The sequence below is a fragment of the Sapajus apella genome, unplaced genomic scaffold (genome assembly GCF_009761245.1).
Source record: "Sapajus apella isolate SASKATOON/1434 unplaced genomic scaffold, GSC_monkey_1.0 scaffold55, whole genome shotgun sequence".
Lineage (NCBI taxonomy): Eukaryota > Metazoa > Chordata > Mammalia > Primates > Cebidae > Sapajus > Sapajus apella.
The window spans coordinates 13,208,650-13,228,460 of NW_022436995.1; the positions used below are offsets into that span (position 1 = coordinate 13,208,650).

General features: G+C 38.7%; 1 protein-coding gene and 1 long non-coding RNA gene across 2 annotated transcripts in view; one reads left to right on the forward strand and one right to left on the reverse strand.

The window, feature by feature from the left end:
• Positions 1 to 19,811, forward strand: part of ARIH1 (ariadne RBR E3 ubiquitin protein ligase 1) — a 122,767-nt gene that overhangs the window by 10,748 nt on the left and 92,208 nt on the right. The gene's annotated exons all lie outside the window — the stretch shown is intronic.
• Positions 13,691 to 19,783, reverse strand: LOC116527645. The gene is made up of 3 exons (XR_004258650.1): positions 19,701 to 19,783; positions 18,022 to 18,024; positions 13,691 to 13,701 (listed from the first exon to the last, which is right to left on the reverse strand). It is a non-coding gene; the product is annotated as an uncharacterized LOC116527645 (long non-coding RNA).

A 19,811-nucleotide genomic window follows, 5' to 3' on the forward strand; every position in this document is an offset into this window, starting at 1 on the left:
CTAACATCTGATCTGGCAAATCAGCTTTCAGAGCCCTACTGTTTTTTCATTTGTAAAAATGACTTTTTTTTTTTTTTTTTTTTTAGATAGAATCTGCTGCCCAGGCTGGACTGCCGTGGCATGATCTTGGCTCACTATAACCTCTGCCTCCTGAATTCAAGTGATTCTCGTGCCTCAGCCTCCTAAGTAGCTGAGATTACATGCATGTGTCACCACGCCTCTCTAATTTTTTTATTTTTTGGAGGAGACGGAGTTTCGCCATGTTGGCCAGGCTGATCTTGAACTCCTGACCTCAGGTGATCTGCCCACCTCAGCCTCCCAAAGTGCTGGGATTACAGGCATGAGCCACTGTGCCCAGCCTGACAATTTTGATTTTAAGGCCAAAAGTTAGAAGGTTTAAATGAGAAATGCCAAATATTCCAGGAATTTTCTCCTGTTATTATTTTTTCTTATGTAAATATTGTTCAATAGTATTGTTCTTTCCTTTTTTTGCTATGTTCCACTTAAAAGTGTTTGAAGTGCCCTGACGATACATTTTGGCAAAAAATAGAGCAGGTAATGAAGTATTAGGTAACATTTTCTTGTTACTGAGACGTTTACTTAGACAATGCTAAGAATAGTTACCATCCTAGACACTTCTCCCCAGGCTTGCTTTGCCATTGCCTTTGAAACTGTCATACTTATAACTCAGATATTAACTGACTCTAATTACTTGGTAATATGTCCTCTCTCTTAATCACAATTGTACAGTGTTTTTAGGGATAAAGTGTAGACTAGAAACCAAGAAGTATTATCTGAATCTTAGCCAGTATTTATAAATAAAAGCCTCTAATGTGGACATTTATCTTGAAATTTGTGACATTTGGACAGATATTTATCTGAAACTTATTTGAAACTGAAATTTAATACCTTCTCTCTTTGAGGCTTTTCCCCCTTTTGATTGACTCATCTTAGAACCATTCTTGGATTTTTTTTTTTTTTGAGACGGAGTTTCACTCTTGTTACCCAGGCTGGAGTGCAATGGCGCGATCTCGGCTCACCGCAACCTCCGCCTCCTGGGTTCAGGCAATTCTGCCTCAGCCTCCTGAGTAGCTGGGATTACAGGCACGCGCCACCATGCCCAGCTAATGTTTTGTATTTTTAGTAGAGACGGGGTTTCACCATGTTGGCCAGGATGGTCTCGATCCCTTGACCTCGTGATCCACCTGCCTCAGCCTCCCAAAGTGCTGGGTTTACAGGCTTGAGCCACCGTGCCCAGCCCATTCTTGGAATTTTAGTCATCTTGATGTTTTCCTCATGCAGTTATCCCTGATCAAGTCACTTCTGAAATTTGTTTCATGTTGTTGCTATCCTTTTTACTAATGAATGCCAGTTTAGGACCTTTTTATTTTGCCTCCTTGCCAGTGTGTGTCATTCTGTTACAAAACACAAGTACAGTAGTCATCCTCTTGCTAAAAAGAGACTTCCTGACAAAAGTCTATCCTAGACTTCTTATTATGGCATTCATGGCTTCCTCATTTTAATACAGATTTTTTTTTCAATTACATCTGCTATTGTTCCTTATCCCTTATCACCCCCCAGTTGCATTGTTTGTAATTCCTTAATATTTGTGTTTTCATGATTTTGTTCATGCTCGTTGCTCTTCTTTTGATACCTTTTCTTTCTCTCTCTCTTTCTTTTTTCTTAAGACAGGGTTTTTGCTCTATTGCCTAGGCTGGAGTGCAGTGGCATGATTATGGCTCACTGCAGTCTTGAACTTCTAGGCTCAAGCAATCTTCCCACCTCAGCCTCCTGAGTAGCTGGGCCTACAAGTGCGTGCTGCCACACCTGGCTAATTTTTTGTATTGTTTTTATTTATTTTTTATTTGTTTTATTTTTGGTAGAGACAGAGGTTTTTTGCCATGTTGCCCAGGCTGGTCTCGACCTCCTAGACTCAAAAGATTTTCCTGCCTCAGCCTCCCAAAATGTTGGGATTACAGGCATGAGACACAGTGCCCAGCTCCCTTTTTTTTTTTTTTTTTGAGATGGAGTCTGTCTCTGTTGCCAGGCTGGAGTGCAGTGGCACAATCTCTGCTCATTGCAACCTCCGCCTCTTGGATTCAGGTGATTCTTTTGCCTCAGCCTCCTGAGTAGCTGGGATTATAGGCGTGCACCACCACACCCAGCTCATTTTTTTGTAGTTTTAATAGAGACGGGGTTTTACCATGTTGGCCATGATGGTCTCCATCTCCTGACCTCGTGATCTGCCTTGGCCTCCCAAAGTGCTGGGATTACAGGCATGAGCCACTGCGCCTGGCCTCCCTTTCTGTTCTTAACTGCCTGATAATATTCCTATTGAGAATCTGCTCAGACTGCTTGCTGTGGCTCATCTCTTTCCAGGTCCTTTTCCTATACCTTTCCTGTGCTTCCTTATCTATGTTTGGGTAGTGCTTCATATGGATCTTTGGTATAGCCTGTGAGAGGTTATGCTATTGCCATCCCTATACCCAAGCCTCTCTAGGTATCTAGATATGAGGGTTTTGAAGGTGAGAACTAAACTCCTTCATCTTTGTGTCCATAGCATATGGCACAATGAATCTCTGACAGAAGAAACTCAGTAAATATTTGTTGAAGTTTGCTCCTGCCTGGCAAATGCTTGCTTTCTCAGTTTCCTTGTAGTAAACCAAAGGGATCCACACAAGATTTTCTTCTGGCACTAACAAATTGTTGTATGTATGATTTCTAGATAATGTCAAAATGAATAGTATAAGAAGATGGCAAGGAAGAAATGTTTAAATTCCAGGAGAATGAGCTTCTTAAGTCCCCTTAATATTCAGCCTTTTAGGTGAAACTATTATTTGCATATAGTTCCCTGGCGCTTTGTGTGAACTGACACAGTGATGATACTAAAGACAGTTGAATCAGCCAGATGCGGTGGCTCACTCCTGTAATCCCAGCACTTTGGGAGGTTGAGGTGGGAGGATTGCTTGAGCCCAAGAGTTTGAAACCAGCCTGGGCAAAATAGTGAGACCTTTTCTCTACAAAAAATAAAAAATAAAATTAGCTGGGCTTGGTGGCATGCACCTGTAGTCAGTTACTTGGGAGTTTGAAGTGGGATTAGGATTGCTTGAGCCCAGGAGGTCAATCAAGGCTGCAGTGAGCCGAGATTGCAGTAGTGTACCCCAGCCTAGGCAACAGTGAGACCCTGTCTCAAAAAAAAAAGAAAAAAGAAAAAAAGACAGTTGAATCAGTTTAATACAGTAGTTCTCAAGCATGGTCCGTAAGAACAAAACTATTTAACAATAACAGAAAGACATTATTTGACTTATAAAGTGTTGTCACATTTGCGCTGATGCTGCAGGGCAATGAGTAGGTAAAACCACTGGCCCCTTAGATCAAATCAAGATACCAGTGGCACCAAACTATACTAGTAGTCATTGTATTCTTCAGCATTACACACTCAGAGCAAAAAAATACGTTTCCCTTAATCCTAAATGAAGAAGTAAAAATTACTGGTTTTATTAAGTCTTATTCCTTAGGGACATATCTTAATTGCCTGTGTGACAAAATGGGAGGTATGTATAAAGCACTTCTGCATACTGAAGCGTGGTGGTCGTCTCAAAATAAAAACATTTCTGTTTCTGGACCTAGCCAGGTTTTCAAAGTTGAGGATCTTAGTGCATCGCTGTTACCTCAAAATTGCACACACTACTAGTTTTTTTTTTTTGAAACGGAGTTTCGTTCTTTTTTGCCCAGACTGTAGTGCAGTGGCATGATGTTGGCTTACTGCAACCCCCACCTCCTGGGTTCCAGCGATTCTCCCTCAGCTTCCCAAGTAGCTGGGATTATAGGCGTCCACCACCACACCTGTCTAATTTTTCTGTTTTTAGTAGAGACGAGATTTCACCCTGTTGGCCAGGCTGGTCATGAACTCCTGACCTCAGGTGATTTGCCAGTTTCTGCCTCCAAAGTGCTGTGATTGCAGGCATGCGCTACTGGGCCCATCCCCAGTTTGTCCTTTGAAATGTTAGTTTTTTAAGATGTCAACCCTGGTATGGTTCACTTCTGTTTCATATTGGCACCTCTTTGCATCTGACTTACAGAAAGCTTTGCCCACCAAAGCAACCAGTTGGTTTTTAGGAAAGGAAAATATTGATCTTTGTGGATAAGCAGAGGCTTGATTGAAGCTATTAGAAGGCTTTCTTTGGAAAAAATCAGAAAAATCAAAAGAACATGGGAAGGATGATAATTATGGAAAATGAGGACTTTGTAGCCTTGGAAATATAATATGTATAGTCACCACACATTTTTCAGGGAGGCCAGGTGCAGTGGCTCACACCTGTAATCCCAGCACTTTGGAAGGCTGAGGCAGGAGGATTGATTGAACCAAGGAGTTTGAGACCAGCCAGGGCAACATAGTGAGACCTGGTCTCTAGCAAAAATTTTTTTCAGGGAATGCTGAAATGTCTTCTTCTCTTACAGGTTAGTCACCTTACTCAGTTTATTAATAGCAGGGGTTCCCAATCCCCAGGCCATGGCCTGTTAGGAACCAGGCTGCACAGCAGGAGGTGAGCAGCCAGGAGCATTGTCACCTGAGTTCTGCTTCCTGTCAGATTGGTATTAGAGTCTCATAGAAGCGCAAACCCTATTGTAAACTGTGCATTTGAGGGATCTAGGTTGTACACTCCTTTTGATAATCTAATGCCTGATAACCTGAGGTGGAATAGTCATTCTTGTCATCTTCCATCTCCACTTCTCTCTCCCTTCTCCTCCTGGAAAAATTATCTTCCATGAAACAGGTCCCTAGTGCCAAAAAGGTGGGGATTGCTCTACTGTAGTCTCAAAAATGTTCATATTTGGCCTAAATCTGTAGCCTGAGGAAGCATATCAAATCTTTATCATTCATAGTAAGCAGGGATGGGAGAGGAAGCAGGAATAGGAATGGTTATGTGGGCGGTCAATAGGATAGGAAACTTAGAAAGAACCTACTCAGCTGAACATGTTTTGAGCCTTTGAGTCTTAATGACTAAACAGTGCAGATTAGGATAAAATTATTACCATGATACATCAGGCTTTTCATAATTTGCTCCTATCTACCTTGTCTGCCATTTCTTTATGCTTTTTTGTATTATAGCATAATAATGATATTCCCTGTGGAAATTTTCTGTATGCCTTTGTAAGATTTTTTTCTTTTGCTTCAGATGCTTCCCCCATCCCCCCCCATAAACTCATTCATACTTCACAGTCCACTGTAGACATTGTTTCTTTTTTGAATCTTTCCCTGTAAGCCTCAGAATTTTGTATATACTTTTATAATAAAAAGCTCTTATCTCTATTATAATTTATTCCCTCTACTAGATAGACTCTGAAATTCTTGACGGTTGAATCAGTGTATTAATTTTGATATTACCATTGGACCCATGAAGTTCCTGGAATATAGCTGATAGACATTGATTGAAAAGTCAGATATGAATGAATTTTCTGATTGATTTTATTATTGTTAAAAATGCCTTGATACTGTCCCTATTTTTCTCCTTTGTGAATTGTTTACATTTCTCATCTACTGTGATACACTGCATTTAACCCTTCTCTCATTCTCTAGCATACTATTTTTTGCCCTTAACCAGTTATCCTCCAGAATTTTAGTTATCACAATTGTTATGTGAAATAGGTGACGTTTTTACTATTTTATGGTTAAGGAATTAGAAGCATAGAGGCATTAAATAACCAGCTTTTCATAGCTGGGGTTGGAACTCAATATTTTATATCATTAAATATACACAAATGTGTGAATGTTAGTGTTGTGTGCACAGGGTATATTCTGTTTGCCTCTGTGGAACTCCTACCTTTTTCCATCCTGCTCTGTGTCCCAGAAGACTTGACTTATACAGGCTGAGTCAGTGGGCTCTGACTTGTGACTTCATTGCTGTGGCCTCTGAATCCAAATAAATGATAAACAGTAGAATGGAGTCAGAAGTCTGCTACATACACCATTGAAGATACAACTTACATGTGTACCATCCTCAAGAAAATTTCAAGCCAAAATTGCTGTTACAACATTTACTATTTTCTGCTCTAAGCATTAAAAAACCCAAAGTATAGTAAAAAATAATTCTACTTCACCAAAGTAATAGAATGCATGTATATTACATAAAATTTGTTCAAGATTTATGAATGAAGTTACACACTTAGACTAGTGGTCCACAAAGCCCAGCATTCTTCTGAAAGAAGTACCAAGAGATTCTGGAAGAATAGCACCTTGAAACTGTTATGGAGGCACTGGATAACAAATGCTTGTCTTTTTTTTTTTTTTTTTTTTGAGATGGAGTTTTGCTCTTGTGCCCAGGCTGGAGTGCAATGGCCTGATCCCTGCTCACCGCAACCGCTGTCTCTAGGGTTCAAGTGATTCTCCTTCCTCAGCCTCCCAAGTAGCTGGGATTACAGGTGTGTGCCACCAAGCCTGGCTAATTTTGTAGTTTTAGCAGAGATGGTGTTTATCCATGTTGGTCATGCTGGTGTCGCACTCCCAACCTCAGGTAATCTGCCTGCCTTGGCCTCCCAAAATGCTGGGATTACAGGCATGAGTCACCGTGTCCAGCCAACAAATACTTGTTTTAAAGGGAGAATAGCCAGTTTATTTTGCTCAGTAATAAGAAAATAGTTCTTCGGTGAAGTTCTCAGGTGAGCTTATTACTAATACCTCAAATGTAAGAAAATATGTTTACTTTTTAATCTGCTGTTCACTACTTCACCTCTTATGAAGGGGAAAACTTAGGGAGTGGGCCTCAGATTACTTGTCATTTAATTTGGAAATTTTCCTTTGAAAATAACTTTTTTTTTTTTTTTTCTTTTTTTTGAGACGGGGTTTCACTCATGTTACCCAGGCTGGAGTGCAATGGCGCGATCTCAGCTCACCGCAACCTCCACCTCCTGGGTTCAGGCAATTCTCCTGCCTCAGCCTCCTGAGTAGCTGGGATTACAGGCACACGCCACCATGCCCAGCTAATTTTTTGTATTTTTAGTAGAGACGGGGTTTCACCATGTTGACCAGGATGGTCTCGATCTCTTGACCTCGTGATCCACCCGTCTCGGCCTCCCAAAGTGCTGGGATTACAGGCTTGAGTCACCGTGCCCGACCGAAAATAACTTTTATGTACATGATTTTAGTCACTGGTTTGTTACAGAATTTTTAAATGTAATAATTCCATTTCATTGGCCCTCAAAATTTTGTCTGTTTTTAATAATCTCTAATTGTATTGCAGTAATAGCTGGGTCCTTAGGAAACATGGTAATGTATGACGCTTGCTTATAATGTCGCATTCCACCCAGGTGTAAAGCCAAAGTGGTGAAAATAGGACTTTAAAATACACGGAAATACTCTAGTCACCTTTAGGAATGAAAGTATAACATTAAGCAATATTTGGAGAATTAAAGATGACAGTAAGCTTGCCTAATTCGTACCACAGTCAACACAGCTTTTGATTCACAGAGAGTCAAATTAACTAGGTTGGAAGGATCCTAATAGTTATCCTAGCCAACCAGGTATCAAATACTATCTCCCTGTTAAGTGGTCCTGTAGACTATTCTTAAATGTCTACTATGGCTAAACCTTCACAGCCACTTCTAGAAGTGAGCGCACTTAATATTCGAACAGCTCTGATTTAGAGTTCTTTCATTTACTGATTTTGCCTTCTGTTGCTTTTTACCTGAACCTATCTGGTTCTAATCCTTCTTGTGATAGCCATTCTATAATTTTAAAGATTTATTTAACATTTTAGCGACTACCAGTGCAATAACCTAATCCAGACTAACACTTTTGTTTTGGGTTGCAGAACCCAGAATGAAACTGCTGTTTATTCTGGGTTTACTTATTATGGATTGTTGATTAGAAAGATTATTCTGCACTGGTATTTTGGATTGAGGCTTGTACATGTCTGTTCAAAGTTACATAAGGTAGAAAACTACAGCAGCACATGTGCACCCTGTTCAATTAAGTAAATACCAAGCAGATCTGTTTGTTAACACACTCATTGCAGGTACTGAAGGGTTGGTGGGTTTTTCAGTAACAAATGAATAAGTAATTAATGTTGATGTTACTATATTATTAATAGTTTTGAGTTCTGTATATTTCCTCTGACTCAGCATTTGTAAAAATAAAAGCACTTTCTAGACAGCTAATTAGCTCTGAATAAAATGTTTTCTACTGCCTTTTTAAAGATTCTAGGTCACTTTAAGCAAAGAATATTGAAATCGTGTTGCAAACTTATGTTTGTGAATCAGGTTTTTCTTCATTCTATGTAATCAAAACAAAATACAGAAATAAGTTGTATACTGAACTCTTCTCCACAACCTCAGATTTATGATGTCTTAATACTTTCCTTGTAAATGCAGAACCCTTCCCCAACTTGATATTTATATTTCTTATAACATTCTAAATATCATGTTATAGTTTTTTATTAATGAATTTCTGAGATTAGTGGGTCCCTAAAAATAATGCTTCAGTTTAATTGGGAACCATATGTAAATTGAGTACTTGCTTTATTTTTATCAGCTGAGATTTCTTTAGCTGCCACACTGCAGGGGGAATACAGATAATGGACAACTCTTTAAGAAGGCATGTATGAATAAATTATAATGTGATGATATTGTTTCACAGTAGAAGCATAAGGTCAAGAAGGAATGTTTAATGCTGTTCTCTGGGAAGACTAACTTAGTGGTAGCAATGGAAGTTGAATTCTGAAAAATGAATACTAGCTTACTAGTCAGTAGCTTGAAATGAATAGCAGCTTACTAGGGGTTAGAGGTGGCATTCCTGATAAAGGAGAAAGAGGAATAGAAGTTCTGTTATGTTGAATAAACAATAAGGAATTGAACATAGCTGAAATTACTGGGAGGTAGACTGGTAGGAGCTGGGGCCTAGGCAGTGTGATTAGTGTATGCCTTTAGCATAGTGCTATTGAGATGGACTTAATCCACTAGGAGTACATAAAAAAACTTTAAATGTTTAAATTAATATGGAATTAGAGTTTAAAAGGCCACTTTATTGGCACTGTAGGGAATAAATTAAGAACAGGAAGAGGTTAGGAAACTGGGAGAGTAGTGAGTAATTCATTAGAATAACCTGTGAAAGAAATAGGCTAGCAAGGCTGGAATAGAGGAGGGAAGGCATTCAAGATATCAGTGAGAAATGAATTATTAGGAAAAAAAGTAACTTAGTGATTAAGTCTTTGATGTCATTTAGAATCACATTCAGTTCCAGCTTTGCCTTTTACCAGTTCTGTGACTTCATATGTAATTTGATTTTAGTAAGTTCTGTTTCATCATCTGTATTGTAATTGCGTAGTTGAAGCTTTAAGCAACTTTCGTTCAACTAACTTGCTGAATAGTTAATAGTTGCTCTCCATTGCCTCAGTAAAAGAGACCTATGCAGTGTCCATGGCAGGCTCTCAGCTCATCCGCCTAAGCGACGGAATTAACCAATCATTATAGTCCTCATACTGTGTGATATCACTTATACAAAATGTCCAGAATTGCCGGGCGCGGTGGCTCACGCCTGTAATCCCAGCACTTTGGGAGGCCGAGATGGGTGGATCACGAGGTCAAGAGATCGAGACCATCCTGGTCAACATGGTGAAACCCCGTCTCTACTAAAAATACAAAAAATTAGCTGGGCATGGTGGCGTGTGCCTGTAATCCCAGCTACTCAGGAGGCTGAGGCAGGAGAATTGCCTGAACCCAGGAGGTGGAGGTTGCGGTGAGCCGATCTCGCGCCATTGCACTCCAGCCTGGGTAACAAGAGCGAAACTCCGTCTCAAAAAAAAAAAAAAAAAAAAAAATGTCCAGAATTGGCAAATCTATAAGAGATAGAAAGTAGATCAGTGGTTGTCAGAGGCTAAGTGAGGAGTGACTGCTATTGAGTATAGGGTTTCTTTTTGGGGTGATGAAATGTTCTAAAATTAATGGTTGACACAACTATGTGTCACAACTCTGAATATATTCAAAACCACTGAACCACTTTTGAGAGTTAATTTTATGGTATATCTCAAGTTGTCACCAAAAAAAAAAAATCTAATTCGGCTTTCCACATTTGTTTAATATGTCTTTTGGTCAAGGATCATGGACTGCATTTGATTATCAAGTCTCTTTATTTACCCATGTTCCTGATGGGTTAAAATAATAAAGAATATACAAATGGTTAGTTCTCCTATAAACAAAAGAGGAAATCCTTTTCCTGAAACTTTCTTAAATGTGTAGCATGGATCTAGTTTATTTTAGATGCATGTAAAACAAAACATCTGATTAAATTAAAATTCTTCCTTCATGATTATAAGCTCTTGGTGAAGACAGGTCAGATAAAGGCATTTGGGTTAATATGAGGCAAAAATTTCTGTATCAAAGCACAATGTTTATACTGGCTGGAGCTAGAATTTTGAGATATTGTTTTAAGACTTGTTTTTTAAAAATAGCTTTTAAAAGCTTCTTGAGGTATATGATATATAAATATACAGAGATATATATGTTATGCAAAAATATAGGTGGTATATATATACCATATATATATATAACCATATATCCCATAATTTTTTCCTTAAGAGACAATCTTTTTCTGTTCCCTAGGCTGGAGTGCAGTTGTGTGTTCACAGCTCACTGCCGCCTTCGATTCCTGGGCTCAAACAATCCTTCCACCTCATCCACCTGAGCAGCTGGGACTGTAGGCACAAACCACCACACCTAATTTTTAAAAGTTTTTTGTAGAGACGGGGTCTTGCTCTGTCGCCCAGGCTGGTCTCAAACCCTTGGCTTCAAACAGTCCTTCCACCTCGGCCTACTGAAGTGTTGGGATTATAAGCTTGAGCCACTGTGCCTGGCCATAGTTTTGTATATAAATGTGTTACTATCATAGCTTGGTAATCGACCTAAATAGTACTGTTATATATTGTTTTAAGCCCCCAAAGTTGTCTTACCTAGATGTGGTGCTAGCAACTGTTTTTATAAAGACAGGAATGTAGAATGGCAAAATGCTGAAATACAAGCATACTCTAAGCACACAGACCTTCATGTCACAGTAGAAACTTTCTGCTTGTAATAATTGCCATTTTAATTTTGGTGTAGAAAGCCTTCTATGGATGTGATAGTTTATGTATCAAAGAGCAATCTCTATTTGAAGAAACTGTGTGATCTGGTTACAAAAGTGACTGCTGTATCTTTAACGGTCAGTGTTATTAAAAATAATGATTTATTTTGCCTGCTGTGATAATCAAGAGTATCTTATTTAGATATGTGCATGAGATGGTTGCAGACACCAAGTTCAGGTATTTTACTATAGAATATAAATAGATGCGTTTTCTTCTGGGTTTCCCTACCCCTTTATATACCTTGATTTTAATTTTTATCAAGTGTGTCTCTTTGGCCTTTGCCGCTGTGGCCCATTGATCTGTCCATCTGTCTGTTACAGTGCATATTGGGTACTTCCAGAAGTATGAATTCAGTGATGCAAAGGACAGGCGGGCTGCAGCAGCAAAGGTAGGACAGAATCATTCCAAAGACAAGTCATTAAAGGACCATTAAACACACATACTTACACACAGACATTGGCAACAAGTACCTCATTAATTAAAGGCACATCATTTATCCTATAAATCTTTATGGGAAAGCTTGTGCTGACATGACAAATGTGACGTACTTGTAAAGGGCACAGTTTTATTATTATGTTTTAAACCAGAAGCCAACTTGGCACTTAGGCAACAAAGTAAATGGGATTTGCCGCTGTCTTTAAGATGCTGAATAATAGCATCTTAAATGGAGGATATTAATAGTATTAATTTGATTCATGGAGTTGGCTGATTTTCAGCAATATGATAAAGGATCCTATTTTGTAAACTGTGGGAGGAGAAACAGAAAAGATAGATTGAGCTATGAGTGTATATTTATGTGATAATGTTTATATTCCAGATTCCGGAATATTTTGATGAAAATAAGCTAAATCTTCCAGTTATTTTGCTAACTTCTGTGAGGAAGATTAAGAAATTCTATTTAAATATTTGTACCATTTACTTAAGTATTTGTATCAATTTATTGCTAAATGATAGCAGTTATAATAGCAATTTCTGGCTTTAAGAAAATTACTGGGTTAGGATGGAAGGGCAATAGCATTTTTATACTGAATCCTAAAACGTAAATTACAGGGAAGTTTTTAGACGTAATCATACATTGCAAACAGTTGAAGATGAATTGGAAAACTTATAAAGTTAAGTGTTAGGTTGCATGTATCATTCTAGTATTGGCTGTAAAGTGATGTGCTATAGGGGTGGTGGAATGATGCAGATATTTACATCATTTTCTATGCTGTTAATGCTTCTAAAAAGAAGAGGGGCTATGTTTTCCTGAACAGGTTATAATAGAGTGCTTCTCAAGGCTTCCCAAATGAAGTCAGATAAAAATTTTTATTTGGTCTTCTGTGAAGATTGCTAGGTTTTCAAAATGACTGTAGAACCTAAGATGTTACCACGGCCTAAATTCTGACTCAAATGCTGATGTTACTTAATACTTCTATAAACTCCACATACTATATTGAGGACATCTAGTTTCTTGAATGTGGAAGTGAAGCTTCGTAATATGTCATAGTTGGGATGTTGCAAAATCAATAGTGTTAAAATGTTTTGGGTTTTTTAAAGATTTTTTTTTTCAGCGGGTGGTCTTGGAAACCCTATCAATTATCTGTTTTTGGTTTTACCAGAGGTTTAGCACCTTCTCCCAAATGTATTTAGGTATTTAATATTCCACTAAATAAATCACAAAAGGGGAGTATGTGAACTTCTTGACTAGATCTAAATCACTGCTCAGAAAGATTTGACTTTTTAAAATAGTGCTTTCTTATGTCAATAGACTTTAAAAGTGAGGTACATTTGTGTTCTTTCTTACTTCCTACTCCAATTCTACTTTATTCTTCAAGTTGCTGTTTTTCCTTCAGCAGTATACTATAGATTTAAAAATTGTATGTTATTTTCTAATATAACCGTATCAGTTTATCAGTTTTCCTATTGTTAGACATTTAATTCACTTTGTATTTGTGTCTTCTTCCCTTCCCTTACAGAGTTTTTGTAAAGAAGGCTGAATGTTTTCAAAAGCTATGAGTTTATATTTACGTGTGTGTGAACTGCCATTTTATGTACATCCTTGCTGATAACTATTACGAATCTTGGCCGGACGCAGTGGCTCACACCTGTAATCCCAGCACTTTGGGAGGCCGAGGTGGTGGATCACCTGAGGTCAGGAGTTCAAGACCAGCCTGACCAACATAGTGAAACCCTGTCTCTACTAAAAATACAAAATTAGGCAGATGTGGTGGCACATGCCTGTAATCCCAGCTACATGGGAGGCTGTGGCAGGAGAATGGTTTGAACCCAGGAGATTGGGGTTGCAGTGAGCCGAGATCAAGCTACTGTGCTCCAACCTGGGCAACAAGAGTAAAACTCTTTCTCCAAAAAAAAAAAAAAAAAAAAAATTCAAATTTTTATTAATCTCTTAAAGAAAATATTAGTTGTTTGTTTTAATTACATTTTTCTGAATTGCCTTTTTATATCCTTTGCGTTTTCATAATTTTTTTTTTCTTCTTTTTTTTTTTTGGAGACAGAGTCTCGCTCTGTCTCCCGGGCTGGAGTGCAATGGTGTGATCTTGGCTCACTGCAACCTCTGCCTCCCGGGTTCAAGCAATTCTTCTACCTCAGCCTCCCAAGCAGCTGGGACTACAGGCATGTGCCACCACGCCCGGTTAATTTTTGTATTTTTAGTAGAGACGAGGTTCTTCACGTTGGTTAGGGTGGTCTTGAACTGACCTCAAATGATCCACCTGCCTCAGCCTCCCAAAGTGTTGGGATTAAAGGTGGGAGCCACTGTGCCTAACCAGTAATGGTATTTAATGTATAATTATTATAGCTCTTTCTCCAGTCTGTTACTTGAAAGAAAAAGCATTATATTCACGTGGTAACAAATGTAAACGTTGTAATGATTACATTCATAGCTTTAGTATGTTTCTTCCTTTTGACATAATTTCTTTTTCTTTCTTTCTTGCATCTTTGAGAACCTCTCTTTCTGCCAGCTATACTTGTATGTTACCAAAATCCTTTTGTTTTATGATTATAACCAAATCTTAATTTGTTTGTAGCTTGATTTTTGAGGTGGCACCGTTGAATATTTGTTTTTATGGTTTATAAATATCATTTAATGACATTCCAAGTAGTGTATTATGATTACTATTGCTTTTTTGTTTTTAACAGGCCTAATGTCAAATGCTCTATATTTTCCTAAGTATAGTCTCTGGTGTCAATATCATTTGCATTTATTTATATTCCTTGGAGCCCTTCATTCTGCTCTTGTAACCAGGATGGCTTTCCCTCTAAGCCTCTTACATCTAGCTCTCAATCATGGACTTTGCATCACTCTTCTCCTGTGTTGGAGCCTCTGATTCTTAGATACACGTCTTTTCCTTGATTGAATCTCATTTTGCTGTGCTACGTCCTTGATTTAACTCTCACAACACTTTTCTCAGGCTGTTGTTACTCATCGTGGCTCTGATAATGTGCTTAATTTTCCTTGAAACTTGGTTGCTAGATTGGCTAGGTTGGAAACTCTAGATTGGAATATTTATGCAAGATGTTGCCTTCTGCATTCACTGTTGCTGATAAGACTGATAGTAGTCTGGTTCTCCTTTCTTTATGACTTTGATTTTTTTTTTTTACGTTTTTGCCTTTTTATCTTTGGCATTCTGAAGAGATCTGTAAGTGTGAATTTTCCGATCTGTTGTACTGGATCTTTAGTAGACCCTTTCAACTGGAAGACTTGTGTTCTTATAAAGCTTTGGGAAATTAACTTCTGTTACTCCTTTGCTAATTTCCTTTCCTCTCCTCTCCTTTTGGAATTCCTGTTAGTTGAATGTTAAAAACAATGAACATAACTTAAAATAATGATAAGTTATGGAAGAAAGACTGAGGGATGCATGTAGCCGTGCTAAATCCTAATCTTTCACATCAGGCAGGTGATAATATCTAAAATGGAAAAATAACTCCTTGAGCATAAGCATATTATTTAGGATAAAAGTAAATACTAGAAGACACAGAAGAGTTTAAAATGGTTACTCAGAGGATTAGAAATCAGCAGTGACTGAGGTATGGCAGAGAAGACTGTTAAATCTTGCAGTACCATTAACTTTTAAAACGATATATATATATATTTTTTTAAATAAAATAATTTAAAAGTGATTTAATGTAATCCCTACGGCCTGCATTTAGTGATAGCTTCATTCTTTAAAATCTCTTCAGGACATTTATGTAGATGTGTTCTTAGACCAGCTATTTACTCTCAGCCTTCATGAAAGGATGTACACATTATTCCTGTGTCACAATTCTTAATTATTGAGCTGTGTATTTTGAGAAAAATTGACAGAGAATGTACTAGAGATTTACATGGCCGGTTGTTGCTTGTTTTGTTGTTGTGGTGGTGGTTTTTGAGATGGAGTCTCGTTCTTGTTGCCCAGGCTGGAGTGCAATGGTGTAACCTCGGCTCACCCCAACCCCCGCCTCCCGGGTTCAAACGATTCTCCTGCCTCAGCCTCCTGAGTAGCTGGGATTACAGGCATGTGCCACTATGCTTGGCAAATTTTGTATTTTTTTTTAGTAGAGATGGGGTTTCTCCATGTTGGCCAGGCTGTCCTCGAACAACTGACCTCAGGTGATCTGCCCGTCTTGGCCTCTCAGAGTGCTGAAATTACAGGCGTGAGCCACCATGCCTGGCTGATTGGTTGGTTTTAAAACTTAAAGGATACAGGAGTATAGTTTTGTCTAATTCAAGATCATTTGAATTTTTGACTTTTATTAGCTTTAAATAAATCTACAATGGCTTTTTTCAAAAGTAGGGTTTTTCTTACAAAACAGTTTGTGAAATAAATTTGTTTAAATAAAACCCCACTTTTTGAAAATAAAATTAGAAATATGGTTTTCAAATAATCATGTTATTTAAACAAAATTTTATTTACTGTATATACACATATATAGTATAGATGAGTAAGAAGCAGTCAGTGAATTGCTAATCAGTTTCTTAGCACTTAACAATAAGTGTTTTGAGCTGCATGGTTTGAGAAAGTACTGGTTCAAATGCTGTTAAAAATCAAATTTTTGTATGCTGTCTCTAGATGGTTTGAAGACCTAGTGGTTGTGTTAGTTGAAGAAGTGGAGTTGCATAGAAGTAACTCAGATGTTTTGCTTGTGTGTTTGGTGGAACATTTTTAGTATGTGCCACAATAGATATGTGGAATGCTAATACTTAGGAATTGATAGTTGGAGCCCAGAAGTGAGAATGTGAGCAAATAAACTGAAAGGTTACAAAATAACTTTAATCATTTCACAATTCTGAACCACTACAAAAATAATAAAGTTGCATGAGGTGTTTTATATTTATGGTTTAGATTAGCCCCATTTTGCTAATTTGGAATTAAATTAGCTAGTTTGGAATTTAAGTTACCTGGTTCTTGGCCCTGCCTTTAGTTTGTATCCTTTTTATAGCCAGTTAAGAAACTGCAACCCAAGCAAATCTTACCTTATGAATGGGATTTTGGGTAACAGGAAAAGTTTAAAAACTAGGGTGTTATATGTTGGAAGTGACTTGTCTCTCGATGCTAAGTCATAGACTGCTATTTAAGTCTTGAGTTTGTTTTTCTGATATAAAATTGAGCAATACCTTACCTATTGCTTCTGTTGTTTTCATAAATATATCCTTTTCATTATCCCTTCCTCCTTTGGTTTGCAGTTGAATTTTTATGGAAGAAATCAAATGATTATACATAGTGGTAATATCCTTTCTTCCATTTATAGAAACATTGTATTAAATGCTGATTAAACTCTTGATATTTTCTAGAGGTGAAATCTTTATAATATATTTGGGATGGTATAGAAGGAAGTAATTTCCCTCATGAAATAAATGTGCAAAGAACAGCAAAGCCCATATGTGTTATTGGCTAGGCGCATTTATTAACAGGTTTGGATGCATCAGGTTTACATTTGTAAATCAAATGCATACCTCTGCAAAATTTCAAATTGTCATGTATTTACAGGATAGCCAACAGTTAATTGAAACTTGCCATGGTTAAATTTTGCTTTAAATAATCTCCAAGAGTAGTGAGTGGCTGGGCACTCACTCATGCATGTAATCCCAGCACTTTGGGAGGCCGAGGCAGGCCAATTGCTTCAGCCCAAGAGTTTCAGACCAGCCTGGACGACATGGCAAAACCCTGTCTCTCCAAAAAAATGCAAAAATTAACCTGGCATCATGGTGCATGCCTGTAGTCCCTGCTACTTGGGAGGCTGAAGTTGGAGGATTGCTTGAGCCTGGGAGGCAGAAGTTTCAGTGACCCAAGATCGCGCCACTGTACTCCAGCCTGGGTGACAGACCCAGACTCTGTCTCAAAATAAAAACAAAAAAATTAATGAGTGATATAAGTATGACATTCCTGCTGAAGTAATCTGGGAAGCATCTACAAGGGGGAGTTTTCCCAAGAATATTACCCTCAACATTTTTACCTTTTCTTTTACCTTTCTTCTCCTGAAGGTAGCTTAAAAGTAAATATTCTAAACTTGAAAGTTTGATTGTTAGTGTTTAGTTGTAAATTCTTTTAAAATGCACATTACTTTTAAGTCATCTAGAGATTGTGTGGATTGTCTCCCTCAGCCCCACTAAGTGCTTCTCTGTCTTCAGTGGTCTAGAAGGCCAAAAACGGTTTCTCAGACTATCTTGCATTTAGGGCTCTAGATATAAAATAGTTGATGACAATTCGACTATAACTATGGGAGATTTGAAGGGAGTTTCTTCGTTTTTCTGGTCTGGGTTATGAAGAAGTGAGATTTTGCCAATAGTAGCAAAACTGCAGCATAGCATTATTTGTTCTCCAGCATCTTGAGTTATCAAGAGGCTTTTGTGGCTAAGGCAGCAGCTAGACTGTTTTATCGTGTACATCCCGTAGCTTCTGGGGTATTCAGAGGCAGTTGTGACAACTTCCTGATTCAGGCTTTCCAATTCTTGGATAACAGTTATTTGCCATATGTTCTTGGATTTAGTGGTTCCATTGGTAGCTTCTTGTGATTTCAGTTCTGTGGTATTCTGGTAGTCACTCCTGGAGACATTCCCTATAGCCCTTCCTTCATTCTTTCCCATAAGTAAGCACCTGATTCTTTTTAACTTGCCATTTTCTCAAAACATCTAGGGGTTTCTATTCCCTCCACCAAATCCTGATTGACCAAAGTCAAGAGAATCCTTTGATGACAAAATGCTACTCTTTCGTTTTGTAGATGGTACTGTATGTGATGCAGGATTTTTCTTGACCCTTTCTTTGGACTTGTGATGGGGTACCCCATTTACTTGGCCGGCAGCACTCAACCGCTTGCAGGAGGGAGTAGGTGAGCAAGTAAATGCAGGATCTGGCTGGCTGCTTTGGGTACTGGCAGGAGCAAGTTTCATGTGGGCCCCACGATGGCACCCAGGTTGTGGTGCCTGTGACCCCCGAAGCCCCAGAGGGTGTTTTACAGTGCTCCCTTAGCTCCACCATCTGTGGACAGCAGTGTGTTACTAGCCCAGTGGGCTCCTTGCCTTGTCGTGTGGGACAACTGCCCTCTGCTAGTGAGGGCAGAGAGCCAGTGTGACGACAATTTTTTTTTTTTCTTCCCGAGATGGAGTTTCGCCCTTGTTGTCCAAGCTAGAGTGCAGTGGCTCGATCTCAGCTCACTGCAGCCTCCACCTCCTGGGTTCAGGAGATTCTCCTGCCTTAGCCTCCTGAATAGCTGGGATTACAGGCACCCGCCACCATGCCCAGCTAATTTTTGTATTTTTAGTAAAGACAGGGTTTTGCCATGTTGGCTAGGTTGGTCTTCAACTCTTGACCTCAGGTTGATCCACCTGCCTTGGCCTCCCAAAGTGTTGGATTACAGACGTGAGCCACTGCGCTCGGCTAGACAGCCTTTTTTGGGTACCTACACTCACTGGGTCCCAAGCTCTTTCTTGTCCGGCATTCAAGAAGAATGAGGTCGTGCCAAACATTTGAAGGATGGTGGAGGCAGAGAATTTTCTTTAGTGATGAAAATGGCTCTCAGCAGAGAAGGGAGCTAGAGAGGGGACAGGATGGGCAGGTAATCTTCCCTGATGTCAAGCCATCCCTCTGAAGTCCAGGCACCTTTCTCCAGTCAAGTTGCTTCTCTCCCTTTACTGAGTCTGGGGTCTTTATCCACATAGGATGAGGGGTGGGATGGGCTGTCAGTAGTTTTGGAAAAGGCAACATTCGATTGGTAAAAAGACATTATTCAGAAAGAACAAATTGGGAGAGAATTGGTGAACAAGGATAGACGTTCTCACTTTGGGCCACAGTTCAGGCTTTTTGGTTCGAAGTTGGGGTTTCACTGGGTACCCGCCCTTGTCTGCCTAGAATGTCTCTGCCTCCTGCCTCTGTCATTGAACTTCAGATATATAAAGAGGTTACTCTATGATATGTCATTGACTGAGCATTAATTATATTGACCCTTCTAGTGACTAAGTATAAAGCTCTCACCAAACTTATATACCTTTAAATAGAAGAAAAAGTATACCTGAATTACACATAATAATTTCTTAGAAGGCATCAAGTTTTTAATCAAATCTGAGGAGCGTTTGGAAATGAAACCATTTACAGTTGCAGTTTAACCAACTCTTCAAGAGCATTACCTCCTGTAGCTTTTATCAGTGCTCCTCAAACTTTAATATGCATACATATCACCTTGGGAACACTTGATGTGTCTTTGAAATGAAGATGTCAGTTG